The sequence below is a fragment of the Lissotriton helveticus genome, chromosome 10, assembly GCF_964261635.1.
Source record: "Lissotriton helveticus chromosome 10, aLisHel1.1, whole genome shotgun sequence".
In the NCBI taxonomy this organism is placed as follows: domain Eukaryota; kingdom Metazoa; phylum Chordata; class Amphibia; order Caudata; family Salamandridae; genus Lissotriton; species Lissotriton helveticus.
In genome coordinates, this window is record NC_136071.1 from 605,437,677 (window position 1) to 605,456,687 (window position 19,011).

At 45.0% G+C, this 19,011-nt stretch overlaps 1 protein-coding gene across 6 annotated transcripts in view; it reads left to right on the plus strand.

Moving 5' to 3' along the window:
* Positions 1-19,011, plus strand: part of NLRC3 (NLR family CARD domain containing 3) — a 1,163,446-nt gene that overhangs the window by 885,355 nt on the left and 259,080 nt on the right. The window lies entirely within an intron of this gene.

Consider the following 19,011-nt stretch of genomic DNA (forward strand, 5'->3'; position numbering starts at 1 on the left):
CGATTCTGCATATGGTGTTTAGAGAAAGGCCTGAGACCACTCCATATCACACCCGAACAGATATTGCCATATCTACTGCACTTGGCACAGTCAGGATTGGCGCACACATCTATAAAGGTGCATTTGGCAGCCATTTCACGATTCACCAGGACTTACAAGGGACCGTCTCTTTGGTCCAGTAGACTTATCAAGCAGTTCCTAAAGGGACTATATAGATCCTTCCCAAGACCTAGAAGGGTGCCACCGACATGGCACCTCAATTTAGTCCTCACCCAACTCATGAAGCACCCTTTTGAGCCCATTCATCGAGCACCCATCAAGTACATCTCATGGAAGACGGCTCTGCTGCTCGCTCTAACATCTGCCAGGAGAGTCAGCGAGCTACAGGCTCTATCCATTCAGGAACCCTTCATGCAGTTCAAACAGGACAGAGTGGTGCTGAGGACAAATCGCAAGTTCATACCGAAAGTGCCTTCAGACTTTCACCTTAATGAACTGGTGGTTCTACGGTCCTTCTTTGCAAACCCTACCAGCGCAGCAGAAAGAACGTTGCACTCCTTGGACCTCAAAAGGTGTATAAAGTTTTACATAGACAAGACAAAGAGCTTCAGGAAGTCATCACAGCTATTTGTGGCCTACAGTAGGCCAAGGATGGGTATGCCTCTAACGAAACAGAGCATCTCCAGGTGGATCTCCTCAGCGATAGCATTCTGCCATGACAGGGCCGGACGGCCTTTGAGTGCTAATGTTCAAGCGCATTCCACCAGAGCAATGTCCACATCAGCAGCGCTGTTCGCTGGAGTGCCGATTTTGGACATATGTAGAGCGGCGACGTGGAAGTCACCGCACACCTTCTCCAGACACTACTGCCTGGATGCTGAACTTATGCAGGATGCAGCAGTTGGCCAGGCGGTGCTTCGTCATCTATTCCAGTGAGGTGAGCCTTCCAACATCCCGCCATCCTGGTATGCACATCTCTTGCTGTTATGATATATTGATGTATGCTAATGTTTCAAAGTCGCAGGATAATATGTGTATTATCTAAAATGACTGTATAGCATGATTACATCGAAATGTGCATAATATATTGCTGACTACTCTGATTCAGGCATGTGAATCTATGAAAGACACCCCTAATACTGGATAAGAAACGCGTTACTTACCTGTAACAGCAGTTATCCAGTATTGGTGTCTTTCATAGATTCACATGCAACCCTCCCGCCTCCCCTGGAAGGACTCACGTTCTCTCTAACTATATTACGCCTACCTAGCTTGGTGCGTACGAAAATCTGAGAGACTGAGACTCCTGTCAGGAAGGTTCTAGAGGGAGGTGATAGCTGATTGGCTGGCTCTAAGAGTTTGGTCCTTTTTACATAAGGACAAGGATAGGCTACTAAGGTGAGGCCCTTAGGCCTATTTTTCTCTATGTATGTCTATAGGACATTACTTTTCTATGTACCGGAGGCTCCCGTCTCGACGACGGGGAATGATTCCGGCATGTGAATCTATGAAAGACACCAATACTGGATAACTGCTGTTACAGGTAAGTAACGCGTTTCTTCTGGCGTCAGCCGAGCGCTGGGGCCACATCCAAATGAATCTCGTGCAGGAATCCACTGCGACCATGATATATTTATAGTTGCCATCCCTTTGTAAGGGACCACAGTGGTCCAGGTAAACACACGCTAATGGTTTATCTGAGATTAGAAGGGGCGTCTGTGCTGGTCGTTTCACTGTTGATACTTTCATTCTTTGGCATATTTCACATTCTAGAACATAGTTCCTAGTTTGTTTTCTCATGCGCGGCCACCAATATCTCTGTTTTAATAACGATATTGTGGCGGAAACACCAGCATGTGCAGAAGTGAGACCTTCGTGTGCCGCTGTAATTAGTCCTAACCTGTGTTCCATGTTTGGAATTGCCCTATCCCCCACTCCAGGGATTCGAGCAAATGGAACATTATTCGCATCAGTTATGTATGAGTACTTTACTGGAAAGCCTTTCGGGAGTGATTTTATATAATCTTTTACCGTAGCACTGACAGCTTGCATTATATCGCTGTCTATTTTTGTTTTTGACCGGGTGATAGCAGCTACGGAAGCCGTTTGCACAGCTGCCTTTGCGGCCTCATCAACCAATGAATTCCCCGCAACGTGAACGCCATCACGTTGATGACTCAGTGTATGTATCACGTGAGTCTTTTGTAGTTCTTTCTGTAAAAGAACTACTTGTTCCCAAAGCGTTTTATGCTTGATTGTGCCACCTTTTGCATCTTTGAAACCGTTTTGAACCCAGTTCTGCAAGTATTCATTATAAGACTGAACGCAGTAATATGAATCGCACACTATTAGTGTGGGGAATTCGCGATCGGTATTTTCAAGCGCCATCTTAAATGCTAGTAGTTCAGCTCGCTGAGCTGTACAATCTCCTAGAGATTGGGTTTTAGTGACCAATGGTCTAAATTTTCCCTCGTGCCAATGACCTTTAACAATTGCGCACGCAGCACTGTAAGCTTGTTTACCCCCAACTGCGGGTTGTGCTGATCCGTCTGTATATATTATACAGCCGTAGTGTTCTAGAGGCAGTATTTTGGTCAGCAGTGGACATTCATATTCATATTGTAGAAATTCTTGTGTTTTCAAATTAGGATCAAATTCATATACTACGTCTGTTGCAGCACAAGAATTAACCCATTGTATCCATCTCGGATGTAGTGCTTTAGCATTTGGAATGCTTGCTTTTGTTACCGCTTCTAGGGCTGGTATTGGTGTAACGATTATTATTCGTTTACCTTGTGCTAGGGCTCTTTCTTTTGCTACAGCAATCTGAACCGCAGTTAGAATTTTTTCAGTAGAACTGAATTTTATTTCAGCTTGTGTGTACAAGTGTCATTTGTAAGCTATTGGTACCTTTTCTCCCTCATTAGAGGTCAGGTACGTGAATCCGCATCTTCCTGGGATGACTCGAATTACAAGGTTGCGTGTGTTTTCGCGTGTTTGTAATTTTGTTTTAGCTAACATGTCTGTTTGCAATGATCTCAAAATTTCTGTGTGTTTTTGAGTCCAATTGATTGGTTTAAAATCTGGTTTTATTAATTCATAGAGAGGTTTAATCCTCTCTGCATAATTTAGAATGTATGTTCTTCCGAAATTCAGGAAACCTAGTATTGATTGTAAGCTCTTCAGCGTTTTTAGGTGCTTGGAGTACAGCGCATTTCTCTAAGAAATTGTCCGCTAGGCTTTTGCCTTCACTTGATAATTCATATCCTAAAAACAGGACTGTTAGATGGGCAATTCGTGACTTTTTAAAGTTGAATTTGTAACCCTCTGCTGCAAACCCAAGTATTATGGTGTTTACTCTTTTCAAGTGAGAATCCAAGTCATCATCTGTCAGATAGATGTCATCGACATATGATAATGCCTCATCGTCATATATTTGTAGTAACTCTGTTACTCTTGCTGAGAATAATCCTGGGCTATTCTTGAAGCGGTCAAATACCTGCTTTCAGGTGCAATGTTTTGACAAAAGAATCCATTAGAGATGTCTAATGTCGTTTTCTATTTTTTGCGCACGATGTTATTCATTAGTGCTGCACTGTGTGAGTTTTGAATTGCAAATGTTTTGCAACATGAGTTAAGGTGTCTGTAGTCCAAAACTAGAGGATATGAATCATTTGGCTTGGAGACAGGAAACAAAGGATTGTTAATTTGAGAGGTGCATGTTTCAATCACCCCTTGGTATTCAAGTTGATCTAAGATCTCCCTGACTTGCTTTTTAGCTTCTTGTTTTATTGGGTACTACCTTTGTGCAGTTGGTTGACATTTTAACTGGATTTTTTGAGGAGAAGAGTCCTCATCCCATCCTACATGATTTTTGTATAATGCAGGAGCTTGGGCTACTGCCCATTTTCTTGCATATGTATATTTTCTATGAATTGGAATATGATTTGAGAAGGCAGGCATAATAATTTCTTCGCCATGAGGGCACTCCCTGACAAACTCTGGTGGCCAGTCTTTCTCAGCTAAAAGGATGTCATAGCCTTTTGAAAGGTTATCCCAAAATAGACCCCTTACTTTCCTAGTCTTATCTCCCTCTATACGTAATGTTATTTCGTATATTTTATGAGGTTTGCTAACTCTGGTATCTGCAGTTTCCACCTGAATGTATTCATTCGTGTCCACTGTCTCCAGAAGACTCATTAGGATCTTGCGAGCTATGGTTACTTCTGCTGCGCTGTCTAGCATTGTCTGGGCCCACTCTCCGTTTTTCAGTTGTGTCTTCAGTATCCTCGGCATGTTTAATTATTTTAATACTGGCTACCTTCTTTCTTGGAAATTGTAATTTTTTACTTTAATGAGCAGGCTCCTTGTCTTTGGACTTGACGTGCTCTTCCCTTTGTTCTGACCGTCCTCTTCTTTCCGATTTCTGTGAGGAAGTCTGAAAAGATCGAGAGGGACGTGTATCAATATCTTGATATCTATCAGGTTTTTTCAAATTATCCCTATTTTTAAGGTTGTATCTTTTCTCAGAGGGCTCCCTCTGGGGAGACTTGTGTCCTTGGTCCGGAGATCTTTCTCTCCGCCGAGGAGACCTTCCTCTGGACTGGAATCTTTTTTCTTTGGGAGTGGATTGTTTATTTCCATCCCAGCTCTTTTTTGGAGTGTTTAGATTATTTTTAATAAATATCTTTTCAGGATTTTCAGTTAGTTGGGGTTTTACTGGTTTCCCACCCAAACTATCTCTTCCTAGTTCTTCATAGGATTTTTCTATGATTCTGGCAAGTTCAATTGGTTGGTCTGCTATATCTGTTTCTTTCAATTTCTGGCAGATCGCCACAGATGCTGCTTCTCCTTTTATGTTGGCTAATAATATAGCCGAGACCTGCTTGAAGTCTTTCAGTAATTTCATACCCAGAGTTAAAGCAGGTTCCGGACAGTATTCATTTTGAATCTGTCTTAGCACATCTGGTATAACCGCCATGGACGGAACACCATGTGTTTTTGTGTAAATGGAAGCAAAGACTGTGCCCCAAGTGTCACAGTCCTCCACATGTGGTGCGATCCCCATTGGAAGACAGATAGTCAGAATTCTGTGTTTCTCAGTTGGAGTAGTATCCGGAAATACTGCCTCTATTTGAGTGATTTTTTGGGCTAACCAGAATGGAATTTGTTCCCGTTTTGCGGGTACTTTACCCAGACATGATTGTATGTTCTGTGGTGTAATTTTGTTTATGTTCCCCTGATGAGGGGTCAGCTGTGGAATGTTAATAGCTGGTTGGACTGTTGAAGTCCGCATTACATATTGGACTAATTGTCTATGTATTTTAATCAGTTGTTTTAGCTGTGCTAAAAGTTCTGGTACTGACATTTTTTCGATGTCGGGATGTGGTGTGTAGCTGGCTAGAACCGGCCACGTTGCTCCTGGTCTACCTAGTGGACCGAGCCTGGTGATGTGATTATTATGTTTTAGGGCGCCTTTAAACCAGAGCAGGTGCTCTTGGTATTTTAGTGGGATTTCCACTCCTCGAAAGGGGTGTATTCATCCGGAGGTTCCTCTATTTTGTAATAGTGGAAGTCGTGTGTGACAGCGTTTGCTGCTGGAAAGTTTATCCATGAATAGAATACCTCTGTCTGCCGATATTCATGAGCCTCAATTACGAATACGACTATTCCACCTCTTGGTGTTAGTCCATTTTCTATAAGTTTAGGAGTTATAGTTCTTCTTATGTTGACCGGAATGAGTATAGCATTCGGGTCATTCTGTTGGAGAGTTGTATCTTCCAACAACAGTTGAGAAGCTGTAGCATCTTTTTCTTCGTATCCGTCAGGCATTTTACTGACAGAAGGTTTTTTGGTTGCAGATCAGGTTTCAAGGAAACAAAGATTAGGTGCACAATATTTTGGAACACTGTATCCTTCAACGTTGACTATACCAAAAACTATACATAGAAATCTCTTTCTACTAAGTTCCGGCGGATTTTAACCTTTTACCCACTCCAGATGTCTTTTGGAGTATTTACGGGAAAAAGGGTCTGTGTGAAAAAGCACAACTGAGTTACTCTAACGTCTTGCGTTATATTTATCGCCTTACCAAACGTTGGGCGCCATGTAGTGTAGTTCCTATATTCCCAATAGGCTCTGCACATTGGAATAATATATTCAGCAGTGTAGACGTAGGACTGAGGTCGACTAGGTCTCTACTGACTATATTAGACTTACGTTTTTGCCAGCTAGCTCAGAGGTCACTAGAAACTTTCTCGAATAAACGAGGAGGAGTTTAACCTCCCTGGATAGACAAGAAGGGATTAGCTTCTGACAACCATATAACATGACAACTTTGCTCCCTCAGAATAAGAGTGTATCTCTAGAGTCGTGTGAAAACAATAGACAGCTATTTCACTCAGTCAAGTGTGGATACTTAGTTTCACCAGAGTGCAGAGAAAAGAGAGACGGGTGTTTTCAATAAAAGGTTGTTGGTTATTGAGCAGTCTTCTTTCTCATACAAGAGAAATGAATTGCCACAATTGCAATACTCATAGTAAAGTAAAGTGCGTACAGTAAAAGGAGGATTAAGAAATAATACTGTAAAAGCATTGATATGGTTTCTTAGCCATAAGATACTTTAAAATAGATAAAATATATACATACTTATATACATTGACTAGCGTACTCAACTGGTGCTTCTAAATACGCCTACCCCGGTGTACCTGACCTAAGCCTAATACGTGGGAAGGAGTAAGTAAATAGCAGTTTAAGTTAAGTTTGTTTTTGCCAAGAATCTGACTCAAGAATTCTCTTCTAAGGTTTTAGTCAGCTCCGTACCTGGGTAATAGAAAGCAGGAGGTCTGGTATCTCTCTCTCAGGACTCGATATCCCAGTAACCCGCGAAGGTATCTGGAAACACCGGAGCTGGATTTCTCGGCAGGAGAAAAGACAGCGTCTCTCTCAGTGCGTCAAAAGAGGAGGGGCAGCGTCCGTGGGCTCTCGCATCAGCTGGGCTCTCGGGCAAGTAGATAGCTGCTCTGCTCCAAAACCACCACCGTGTGTTTGCCTAAGGCAACGTTGGTATATTTATACCTGAAAGGTGCCGGGTATGACGTAAGGTTGGACATAAGACGTCAATAAAGATGTCACTAAGAAGTGGCCGTTCTTACAGTGCTTTACAGGAGTTCTAGGATGAAATCAAAACAAAAGCAAGGGGGATTTCCCAGGTTGCTGGAGGTTTGGATTGTTTAGAGAACTCGTTGTGCTTTCTAGGGGGCCGGGGAAGTAGCCTTGCTTAATGTGACAGCATGTGCTACAACTGAATATGGATATGATTATGATGCCGTTATAGGGATATTATTGATTATAACCGAACAAGGGCATAAAATAGTAATATCGATTTAGGCTCCTGGATAAAAACACAATAGTACTCGGCATCTGCCAAGAATAAGAATTTCGTGATCACTGAAATATACGCTTCAATCGATGCATTTATTACGTGATCACTCATAGCAAATTCAGTGACTTCAGGACAGTGTCCTCTGAAGAATATACTGCATAAAAAAAAACCCTATTGTGATGGTATTAATACCTGAATACACCATTTCCCGTTTTTATGAATATATCACTCAGGGGGCTCCCCTAGATAAGATATCTTCGATCTAAGTTGCAGTTTAACAGAGTACATAGAAACAGATGAAATACTTTTCCAAACCACCCTCCCTCTGTCCCATGTTTGGCGGCCATCTTGGGTTAGCGCACTAGTTTTCAGCGCTACCCTCAATCAGGTGATGACAACACCACTCGCATTTGAACTATAACAACGAGGGACACGGTATGCTCCCAATTCCTCGGAGCGGAACAAGGGTAGGAATAAGGCATTGCACAAAATTCGGTAATGTAAGTACAAAGACTCATACCACGAGTCTCTAAACTCGGTTACTTTTATTACTAGAGGCAGCAAAACTTATACGGGCATTGTATAACTGACGAAAAGGTACGGTTTTCTTTCACAGTTTACCGCGTGGAATACCCTTCGCCTGCCAGCTCATGGGGCAGTTAACATTTGTCAAATCAGTATGTATGCATATCTCTTTTTCGCTTCAATGACAATGATAATGATATCCACCACCCCCTCTCTTAACTACAACTCCAATGGTCCTTCGGATCGATATATTTTGAACACTGATCCCCAAGTCCTTTATCGTAATTATGTTATTTTAGTGCATTGAGTCGCGTGTATGTGTGTTTTGTGAGTTTGAATCTGTCCACATAGATGTGTGGCCAACGATACTCGTCAGACCATCTAGTCTGCTAACGAGTAAACAGGAGCATACTACTGTTCCCCCCCTCTCCAATGAGCGTGACTTTAATGCTCAAGACAAACTGGGTCATCCATTAGCAATGTGAACCTTGACTGAATGAGGAGATTTATCGATAATAATGTAATCATTTTGCCAGTAAATCTTTTTGCCAATACGTATTGTTTTTTTCTCTCCCTCATTCCTTTACAGAGACCACACTAGGTCAACATTTTTCACACTTCACCGAGGGCCAACTCATGCCCAGAAGCTCAAACAGGTGGCCGATTTTTGCTACCCGTTTGTAGGGCAATAGGCATACCACTTTAGAACTGAGTACTAATTTGTAGGGACCACTAGAGGTCCTGATGAATAAGCAGTAGGGGACTGCTTATGAAACATGTCGACCAGGTAGTGAGCTAATAGCCCTACCACACCAACCCCTTTTTAATGTTCCCAGCCAGAGAAGTTAATAAAATATATTTTTTCTACTTGCCAGGAAATTTTTAAATGTTTTATCCTACACTCACTGAATTAGGTCCCTACACTTCACTGATCTCACCTACATTGCACTAACACATAGCCTTTGTCACAAAAAACAGTGCTCCCGCGTAGTCCGTAGGTCGTAGCACGCCCCGCCCCGTAGAGGGACGGGAAGACCCCAATGATGAAGCATGACACTAAGGGATTCTTAGTGTGTGAGGGGTATTTTAAAAAGCACATAGTGCCCTCGTCTTGTCACTCCAAGAGAGAGCCTAGTTCGCAATTCACGTATTAGTTTTTCACCAAATAATTTTTTTAAATTCCATCACCACACATTGATAGAATCTTTTTGTTTATAAATACTAGCCAGGAGGGTGATTCTATCATTACCTCACCACTCCCTCTATTGTTGTTTTGAGATTAAAAACATTGGCCACAAAAGCTGTGTTTGTTGAAAATTAGCTTCCGTTCAACTTTAATGAAGATAGTCAATGGCAAAATCCTCAGTTTCTGCAAAAGACTAAAATATTTTGTTTTAAAGAGAAATCCCAGCTTGCTTTGTCTATAAAGAGTTGTTCCACTTTGGTCATAGCATACCTTTCTCTCTTAAGCGCTTTACAGTCATATGAACCACTGCACCACAATTGCCTGCTCTCCTAGTTGTGGTGCAGTAGTTTTATGAAATTTGATCTGTGCATACTTGCTAAGCGTTTCACACTGCATGCGACACTAACGCAAACTGGAATCAACTCTCATAGCTGCAGAGAATTAAACTTTAGCAAGCCTCACTCAAGGGTTGCAATGTGGGGAAAATGAGGCATGGTTTTATTTGTCAGTTTGCGTGCATCTCCAGTCCCACTTCCGGTCCTAGGTTTACACCAGCCAAGTACTGAAATAACTTTCCTTTAAGGGTGATAAGAGAAATGGATTATCCTCATTCTCGAGAATGGGGGAGGCGTGGTAAACGGTTTCTCCAAGAGAAAAATATTTCCTCATAAATAAAAAAAATTGCACAGCTTTCCAGATGCCCTACTGTTCAGTTCTATGTATAAGAAACTGTAAACTGCACTATGAATAATACTTCGAGTTGTACTGGTTTGCGATTACCTTTGAGAATATAGTGCAGAGTCTCAAAAGATCCAAATACATCCCCCACCTGCCTTATGCGAGAATGCTGTATGTTAATTCAATATTGAGAATGCCACTCTCAAGTCTTGCACTACAATGCAATCGTAATTGTTTGTTTTCCACTCGAAAATCTAGGGGCTTATTTACAAGCCCCATGCGCCACCGGTCCGTCACTTTTTGTGACGCACCGCTGGTGCAACTTTCCGCCCCATATTTACAAGGACATGAAAAGCCACCCTGAATTCCTTTTCCTGTCCTTGTATATATGGCCCCTTCTCAAGCAAGACTGCGTGAAAGGGGCGTGACATGGGTGTTGCTGTGGTTGTTCCCACGCAACACCCAAGTATTTTGACGCATTTCCAGAGTACAAGAATTCGTAAACCTGAAAATGCGTCAGAATGTTTACGCCACCCCATGGGTGACGTGGCGAAGCACAACAAGGAGACATTTTTACATTTCTCCTTGTTTTTTCCTCTTTCTGCAGCTCACATAGGAAGAGGAAAACACCTCTTTTTATTTTTTTATTATTGTTTTTGTACCCCTTCCTGCACAGATACAATCTCCTCACAATGCAGACACCCTTGAACCATGGTGCAAGGGTGCCTGCGTGGCGCATGACAGCCTATTGAGTGCCAGCACAGGGGAATGGACAGGGATGCGTCATATTATTGTACATATGACGCATCCCTGTGCTTTGAAAGTGCTGCAGCGTGGCGCAGCCAAAGGGCTTGCGGTGCCGTGCTGTAGCACTTTCTTGTAAATAAGGCCCCTAATACGTTTGCCTCAAAACAGGAAAATATTTTGTCTATGGTAGTAAAAGAGTGAATATTAAACAACATGTATGGGTTCTAAGGGACCGTATGTCATTTGTGACATCTTCAGCTAGCTCAGACATTTTAGTCAACAGATGTTGCATGCTCTGATTTCGCAGCACATATTTTTTAATGTTCTAAGCAAAACTACAAATTATAAAATACAAAGTGCTGTACAGTAAAAAGGGAGCAATAGGTAAAGGGGTTATACATGAATGACTCCAACTCAGATTGGTAAATTAAAAAAACAAACACTGGCAAGGTCAACAGGTCTCATCTGTGTGAGAGCTTTTGGCTTTGTCAGTGTATTTTAACTATGTTGTACAGCAGCATGGCTAAAAGTTATCAGCATGGCGTAGAGGAGAGTGGCATGGAGGAGAGTGGAACAAAGTGGCATAGAGTAGAGTGGGGGGTGTACAGTAGAGTGGGATAGAGTAGAGTTGCATAAACTGGCGTGGCTTAGAGTAAAATAGTATAGAATAAAGTGGCATAGAGTGGAGTAGAGTACAATGGCTTAGAGTTATGTAGAGTAGAGTGGTGAACAGTGAAGTGGCATAGCATAGAGTGGCATTGTGTGGAGATGAGCTAAGTGACGTAGAGCAGAGTGACGAAGAGTGGAGTGGCGTAAAGTAGGGTGGCATAGAGTAGAGCAGAATGGCATATAATGGAGTGGCGTAGAGTAAAGTGGCACAGAGTAGAGTGGCGTAGAGTTAAGTAGTGTAGAGTGAAGTGGAGTGGCATAGCATGGCATCGAATAGAGTGAGGTGAAGTAGAGTGGTTGAAGTGGCGCATAGATTGGAGTAGTAAAGAGTAGAGTGTCTTAGTGTGGGGTGGCACAGAGTGGCATGGAGTAGAGTGGGGCAGAATAGAGAGGAGTGGCGTAGAGTAGAGTGAGTGGCGTAGAGTGCTGCAGAGTGGCATTGTGTGGAGTGGCATAGAGAAGAGTGGTGCAGAGTAGAGAGGCCAAGAGTGGGGTGGAGTAGAGTGGAGTGGCATAGAGTAGCATTGAGTAGAGTGGATCAGAGTGGCGTGAAGTATAATGAATTGGCGTAGAGTGCTGTTGATTGGCATTGTGTGGCATGGAGAGGCATAGAGTAAAGTGGCATTGAATATAGTTGAGGGCAGAAAAATGGAGTGGCAAAGAGTGTCATAGAGTAGAGGGGCATAGAGAGGGAAGGAGTGGCGTAGAGGGGCATAGAGAGGGGTAGAAGAGTAGTGTGGAGTAAAGTGGAGTGGAATAGAGTGGAGTGGTGTAAAGTGGAGTGGTGTAGAGTAGAGTGGCATAAAGGGGCATTTTGTGGATAGGAGTCGTGCAGACTATTGGGAAGTAGCATGAGTGGCATAGAGTGGAGTAGCATAGAGTAGAGTGGAGTGGTGTAGAATAAAGTGAAGTAGAGTAGAGTGGAGTGGCGCACAGTAGAGTGGAGTGGGGTAGAGTAGATCAGATTGGCCTTCAGTTGAGTCGAGGAAAGAGGAGTGACATACAGTAGCACAGAGAGACCTGTAGTTTCCACTGCTTGCCATTCGCCTAATCCACGTGCAGCAAAGAGGAAGCTGTTAAGGTGCTTAAGGTGGGACAAGGGGTCGACCTAGTGATGTCATTACCGCTGTTCCTGGCATCCAGGTCCCTTTAGGGTTGTTGCGCATGACAAGAATATCAGTAAGGTTTTCTAGAATTTCTAAAGAGCAATACAAATGTGTGTACAAAATAGAAGAAAAATTAATTAGCAAGCTTATTTTAGATTGATTGGCAGTGCCGATTCCTAATCCATCAGAGTTGTATAGCTAATATCACACCTAGAGACCGTAATTTATTAGCTATTTCATCTCTTGAAGCTTTAATTTGCAGCGGGAAGGCGGCCCTTTTGGCAGGAGTAATTGCTGGTCTCTTCGTCATTACTCCACTACATCGTACTTCAGTCTGAGCCCTTGGCATTCAGTTAGCCCGTAGGAGCGAGCAGCGCACATGCAGATTTGCCTGTGCTTTGTTCTTACTAATTAGTATTTGTCCTCTACATTTTTGAGATGGTGAACTGCAGGGAGGTCCGATCAGAACATTGGGGACAAAAGAGTCAGTTGCCTCTGCTCCGGAAAGAACAGAGTAGGTGGAAACAACGGTGGCGACACCTAACTTGAGCTGTTGTTCGATAGGGCGCTTTCTTTTCTCTCTCCCATCACAGCACTGGCAGAAAACACCACCTTCTGTATTCAAATTATAGCAATAATGAAAAATATATAACTATGCTTGACACTTCCTGATGAGGTAACAATGACCTCGATGCTGTGGGGCTGGCCTAGTTTATAGTCATTTTGTGTGTTTGGAATGAACAAGTACAATTCTAAATAGAAAAATGCTGATACAGAACTGGACGCCCCGGCTTATACAAGGCTTACCATGCAGGCAGCGTGGGGCCAGGACATTGTTTGTAGGTCCAACAAGGACGTAAATATATATATCCCTCTATAGTTGACTTCCCAAGCATAGGGGCCGCGGTCGAAAATACCCATTGGAGAACCAACAGCCATGTATCCCCAAGAGCCCTGTGTTTTCGAAAAGGGTGTGTCGAATTGTAGCACACAGTGTAATGACACTGGAGGGGTAGATGTGAAGCCACAACGGTAGTCAGACTCTGAAATGACAATAACCAGGGTAGATAATGTTTAGGAGATCATTGGGGACACGCGTTTCCATCATACCCCATAGTGAAGGGGATTGCTTCAACAATCAATTTTACTAAACCGTCAACAGGCCACCGACTAATAAGTGTCTTACTATGTAACCGTTCAGAGCACAAGACTATTAGCCTCCCATGGACAAGTAAGGATGATTTTAAAGCTAGCCTGTAGCGTATTTAAACATAATCTGAGGACCAAACCGAACATTTTTATAAAAATCAAGAATACTGGACTAGCAAACTGCCATCGGCAAGTAAGGCATTATTGTTTTATCTACTTATTATTTGTGTGGTTAGAAATAAACCGTACAAACTTCGCATATCAAATAATTACACGACCTATAGATTATACAATAAAATATCTCAACCAGTTATTCACACAAATAGTTCATATCGTAGCTAAAACGTGCTTCAAGTACAATTACTCTTTGGTCCTTGATCTAAAAGACTCACAATTCATGAGAAATGCAATGATTTAACTGTAGCCAGAAGTCTCTTGAAGCAGCATCTCTGGCACAATGTCACATTATATAAAAGTGCACTGACTTATTATACGTGAGAAGCAGCTTTCAGTGACTAAAGCCTCTCTTTGCAAGTCAAGCGGTGCGAGGGAGTTCTTTGATCACAATTCTTTCCCTTGGTGGTCTGCACGCCAGAAGAACATTTATGAGAAGCTCAATCCAAAAGCAGCAGGAGGGTCAACAACCATAAGCTTACTGCTGCTGGCTGGGGCAATGGTAAATAATGCAAGCAGTGTTTTCCCCATAAGCATCAGGTGATCAAAAGCTGCTGCTGGTATAAGCTTCTAATGACTGCTCTTTGGATCCTCTGCGATTCAACTGAACAGCAGGACTTCTGTACACAGATCGAACCTTATCACAGATTCTTTAAGTTTGGAGATCGATTTAGCTTCTGTGAAGCGGCAATGTTGAGCGCACTTTAGAACGGAAATCATGACCTGCGATATAGCCTGTCCGGTCTTCAGAGCACGCTCTGCCACGGTATTGACCTTCGATGGAAGACATCTGAGGTGTGGTTCAGAGTCCTTAATTCAGTCTTGGTCCTTTTTTTGTGACTGCCATCAAGACATACCAATTACAAAGAGCTATCAGGGTGGCTCAAATCATGTGGATGGCTGAGAATTTGGTATGATTCAACAGGAACGTAAAAATGTCAGGTAATATTGACAGCATCGCACATTTTGTGGTGTTGCTATATGTGCCCTAAGTGACCGAGGGTGTGTCCAAACATGGGTCCCTTGCTCGCAGTGCCGCTGGATTCAAGCTAGCCTGGCTGATAAGGGTGATGCCCCGAAACTGGTCCAAGGGTGCTTGTTTCCTTTCCTGGGAGGACCTGGCCTGGCAGTTTGGATGTACTGTTCTCATGGGGAACAGGGTCAGGACTGGTTTGCATGTGACTGGGTACAAACTGGGGTGACGTGGTGAGCAAAATAATGATGGATTAAACCCAGATCTGTGACCGGGGGTGAGTGTTGGAAAAGTTTCAGCACTCAATCCATCATTTTATTTTATTTTGTGAAATTAATGACAATCACCAAGGAACAAGGAATTTTACCGCTGCTAGCGCTTTGCGCTCTTTGTGCTGATATTGCTTTTAATTACCCGTTTGGTATTTATTTTATTCTTACTTTGGAGGTTCCCCTGCTTTTAGTAGCTCCCTCACCTGCACTATAATTGTAGACCACCGCTGCTCGAGCGGGTCCGGGTCCTGGGGTAGGCTCCCTCACTGGTCGCCATCTTGGAGTGGGGTAGGTGCTGACCGCCATCTCCAGCGAGCGCCTGACTGCGCAGAATCCTGGGTGTGACGCCTATTTAAGGCGAGCTGCTCCTGATTTGGTCAGACAAGGAATTTTACCGCTGCTAGCGCTTTGCGCTCTTTGTGCTGATATTGCTTTTAATTACCCGTTTGGTATTTATTTTATTCTTACTTTGGAGGTTCCCCTGCTTTTAGTAGCTCCCTCACCTGCACTATAATTGTAGACCACCGCTGCTCGAGCGGGTCCGGGTCCTGGGGTAGGCTCCCTCACTGGTCGCCATCTTGGAGTGGGGTAGGTGCTGACCGCCATCTCCAGCGAGCGCCTGACTGCGCAGAATCCTGGGTGTGACGCCTATTTAAGGCGAGCTGCTCCTGATTTGGTCAGACAAGGAATTTTACCGCTGCTAGCGCTTTGCGCTCTTTGTGCTGATATTGCTTTTAATTACCCGTTTGGTATTTATTTTATTCTTACTTTGGAGGTTCCCCTGCTTTTAGTAGCTCCCTCACCTGCACTATAATTGTAGACCACCGCTGCTCGAGCGGGTCCGGGTCCTGGGGTAGGCTCCCTCACTGGTCGCCATCTTGGAGTGGGGTAGGTGCTGACCGCCATCTCCAGCAAGCGCCTGACTGCGCAGAATCCTGGGTGTGACGCCTATTTAAAGCTCCCTGCTTAGCGCAGCGGGATCGCGCAGCGGGATCGCGCAGCGGGCGTGCCTTCGCGTGGCCGGAGTCGTGCCAGAGTCCTGCCCGTCTGCGCCCGTCCGCGCTAAGGTCGCGCGGGGCGCTACGGGCTAGTAAGCCACATGAGGTAAGTTCTCCCTCTTGTACTGTGATGCTTAGCTACTCTGGCGAGAGTCTCCGGATCATCTTCCTTGCCACCCCGAGGTGTACGTTAGCGCCAATTCACCCTCTTCTTGGCCCCTACCAATGTGCCTGTAAGAGGTGGGCGCTTGACCCTCCTCAGTCTATTGGCAAAAGGGTCATTCCATCTGTCCCCAGGAGTAAGGGCCCGCCACGTACCCTTAGGGTGTTGAATATTAACGCCAGATCCATGGTAAAACATTTTCTGGCCATTCATGATCTTATTAAGGATGAGTCTCCGGACATATTTGCCATCACTGAAACTTGGCTTCAGGATGCGGATGTGGCTATTATCAACTTAGCCTGCCCCCCTGAGTATTCTATCTACACTCTGAACAGGCCAACTAGAGGCGGTGGTATTGCTCTTGTGGTTAGGTCCTGCTTTACCTGCAATTGGAATGGCCTTAACATCGCTGGCTGTGAAAGTGCCTCTTTTAAGATCCAAATCAGCCCCCAGTTCACCTTTTCTGGGATGGTGGTTTACCGCCCCCCGGGGAGTGATGCAGTGTTCAGAGGCGCCTTTTCAGACGCTGTTAGCACATTGGCTTTGGGCTGTGCTAATTTCTCCATCATGGGCGACCTGAACCTTCATTTCGACACTCACACTACCCCGGGGGTGAAAAGTATCTTAGCTGATTTAGAGGCCTTACAGCTCTTCCAACAGGTATCACAATCCACCCATGTAGCAGGCCATATTTTGGACCTCTTTTTCACTAACCTGACTGAGGCCAGCATTGCATCCATCCTCCATTAGGGTGGTCGGATCATTTTCTGATGTCTATCCAGTGTCCCTTGCCGGAGACCCCTTCTATTCCATCGCTTAGGCGGGCTGCCAAGCGTCATTGGAATAGACTCAAGATGGACGATCTGCATCGGCTTCTGCAGGAAGTACCGTTGAGCCCGCTGGTTGAGGTGGAAGCTGGTTACGACCAGTTTTGTAGTTGGATCACTGGGGCGCTGGATTCTCTGATACCCATCGTCTCTTGTAAACTGAGCACTAGAGATCCGAGCCCCTGGTATGACGGGGCACTGCGGGCCCTGAAGGGGAGCTGTAGGCGGGCGGAGAGAGCCTGGCGGAAGACGTATGATGCTGATATGAAAGCCGCGTACGTTGCCTCCGTCAGGATCTATCATCGAGCTATTTGTAAAACTCGTGCGGCGTTTTATGCATTGGAATTCCGCAATAGCTCGAACCCGTCCAAGACAATTTTTAAAGCCGTTAAAGATCTTTTGGCAAAAAGAACTACCTCCCCGGCAGTTGGCTCCATTTCTCATTGTGAGGCACTGGCTTCCTTCTTTTTGGAGAAGGTTCGAGCTATTTATCAGGCTTTCCCAGCCAGTGGGCTCGACCAGGGTACACGAGATGGTACTCAAGGAGACACTACATTGCACTCCTTTCCTCCGCTACTTTCGGAGGGATTTAACAAACTTGCCGTGCAGATCAAGTCAGGTTCACCCTCGGATCCAGTAAGATCAGCTCTTTTTAGAGACCAGTCTTTTCTGGGGCGATCCGCAGTGTGTTCCTTGATTAACCTGTCATTGACCTCGGGAGTGGTGCCGGTTAAATGGAAGCAGGCGGTGGTTTCTACAATTTTGAAGAAGCCTTCGCTGGATCCCGTGAAACCCGAGAGCTACCGGCCGATTTCATTACTCCCTTGGGCGGCGAAGGTGGCAGAGGCTCATGTTAACTTGGCCCTGACAGATCATCTCGCCCGGGCCGATGCCCTCGACCCCACGCAGAATGGCTTCCGTGCTGGGCACAGCACGGAAACGGCTCTTCTTGCGATGGTGGAACATCTGCGGACGGTGCTGGATGCTGGTCAGACGGCGGCGCTGGTATTATTAGACCTCAGCGCCGCCTTTGACACGGTGTCTCACAGTATTCTGTTGCGCCGGTTGGAGGAGATTGGTGTTGGGGGACAGGCCCTGCAGTGGTTCCGCTCCTTTCTCGACGATCGTTCCTTCTGCGTGGCCATCCCTCCCTTTCAGTCCAAATTCCATCCTCTGGCCATGGGGGTTCCGCAGGGATCCTCGCTGAGCCCCACGTTATTTAATCTATACGTGAGACCGCTGGCTGATGTCGTAAGGCAGTGGGGCCTTACTATGGTCTCGTATGCCGATGATACTCAGCTGGCGGTTACTCTCAGCGGGGATGCGGAGGTTGATGCCCCCAGGTTTCAGAATGGTCTGAAGGCGGTGGCCAGCTGGATGACGGCGCACTGTCTCCAGCTCAACGCATCTAAGACCGAGGTTATGATCGTCGGAAAGAGAAAGGAGCTCTGGGGGGACAGCTGGTGGCCCTCGGAACTGGGACCATCTCCTACCCCGGTCTCAGAATTAAAAAACCTGGGAGTCTGGCTGGATAGTAGCCTTAACTTTGTGGCCCACACCAAAAAAAACGCAGCCTGCTGTTTTGGCGTGCTCCGGGGCCTAAGACCAGTCCTTAAATTTTTCGATGCCCCGACCAGGCAGCTGGTGATTCAGGCAACGGTAATTTCCCGGCTTGATTACGCCAGCTCTCTCCTGGTTGGGGCTAACCAGGCAGAAATTACCCGTTTGCAGCGGGTGCAAAACGCTGCTGCTAGAGCTATTGTAGGTCTGCCAAGATGGTGCTCTGTCTCCAATGTTCTTCGTTCCCTGCACTGGTTGCCGGTGAAGATGAGGATCCACTTCAAGGTGTTGTGTCTGGCTTTTAAAATTCTGAAAGGTACTGCCCCTCAGATCCTGTCCGATCTCTTGTCTCTGTATGTCCCGGCACGCTCTCTTCGATCTTTGGGCCAGGCCTTTGCCGTGGTCCCCCGTTTTAAGTTGTGTCGTGCAGGCGGTCGATCCTTCCGTGTGAAGGCTGCGGCCATTTGGAATTCTCTTCCGGCTGAGATCCGTATGATGGAGGATCTCCTACACTTTCGGAAAGCCATTAAAACTTTTTTATTCTAATTCCCCTGTAGGTGTTTTTTCCCTGCTTTCTGTTGGTAGTGTTATGTTTCTCCT